This window comes from Chrysochloris asiatica, unplaced genomic scaffold (genome assembly GCF_000296735.1).
Source record: "Chrysochloris asiatica unplaced genomic scaffold, ChrAsi1.0 scaffold00137, whole genome shotgun sequence".
Classification (NCBI taxonomy): domain Eukaryota; kingdom Metazoa; phylum Chordata; class Mammalia; order Afrosoricida; family Chrysochloridae; genus Chrysochloris; species Chrysochloris asiatica.
The window spans coordinates 4,469,293-4,470,667 of NW_006408655.1; positions in this window are offsets into that span (position 1 = coordinate 4,469,293).

Sequence of the window (1,375 nt, forward strand, 5' to 3'; positions counted from 1 at the left end):
TCAACCCCAGACCTTGTTTTGGTACTTTTCCACTGTTTCTTCTCAAATGTGTGGTCAATTGGATTTCTGTGTATTCTATCTGGTGAGGGCCATGTATATAGTTGTCTTTTATACTGTTTAAAAAAGGTATTTACAATGAATAGGTCTTGAAAAATTTTATCATGTGAGCCTCAGCATTGCTGCTATCACCAAGGCCATATTTTCTAACTAATGATCCTTCCTCTTTGTTTCTCACCTTTGCATTCCAATCACCAGTAATTCTTCAGTATTGTACCCTGAGGTTTGACTATCATCTCCAGTTCTTTCAGTTTGAGAAATGCTGGCCACATTCTTCCCTTTTGGTTTTACTAATTCCATCTCTTTGCTCATTTCATTATAATATTTACCTTTGTCTTCTTGAGCTGTCCTTGAAGTTTTCTGTTCAGTTCTTTTACTTAATAATTTCTTCCAGTAGCTTTAACTTCGATATGCTCAGGATCAAGTTTCAATTTATTCTGAAATCCATTTTAATTTTTTTCTTTCTTTCCTTTTTAATGACCTTTTGCTTTCTTCTTGTATGATGTTCTTGATTTCACCCCATAACTCCTCTGTTCTATTGTCTTTAATGTCTAATATATTAAATTTGTTCTTGAGGTGGTCTCTAAATCACTCAAGGTCATATTTTGACTCTCATAGACTTGCTTTAATTTTCTTCAGCTTCCACCTTAACTTTCATATGAACAATGAATGTTCATTTCCACAGTTGGCCCTTGGCCTTGTTTTGGCTGATAATATTTGTTACATTGTAGTGGAGTTCATTCCTGTGTATTTCATCTGGTGAAATCCACATGTACAGTCAACATTCATGTTGTTATAAAAAGGTAATTGCAATTAATAAGTCACTGGTCTTGAAAAATTCTATCAAGAGGTGGGGCTTAATGGTGGATAGGGTAGAGATGCAGTGAATATCTTCATTAGCAATACCACAGAATACCAGACAAAGCAACTCCAGGGGAGAGCTACAAAACTCTGAACCACATACGTAGGAATATTAAAAAGTTTGAAGGCTTATAGCTAGTGGAAATTGTAGTGGAAGAAAGAAATCTTGTACTTTAGAATATGCCAGGCTCAGCGGCCTGGAGATGACAAAATGGGCAAGACCAGTGGTATGATCAAAACATTCCAGGATAAACAGAAGCTGAGGGATTTTGCCAAAACTGGAGAGGATAGTCAAACCCTGCACTACAAAACATCCTAAAGGGAGTTCTGTGGACTGGGAACCAACAAGAACAGACAACAGCCAGAGATTGACAAACCTGGCAGCACTTTCCAGAACTAAACTGACAAATGGAAGAGTCAAGAACAGAACAAAACTATAAGAACAAACTCAAAGAAT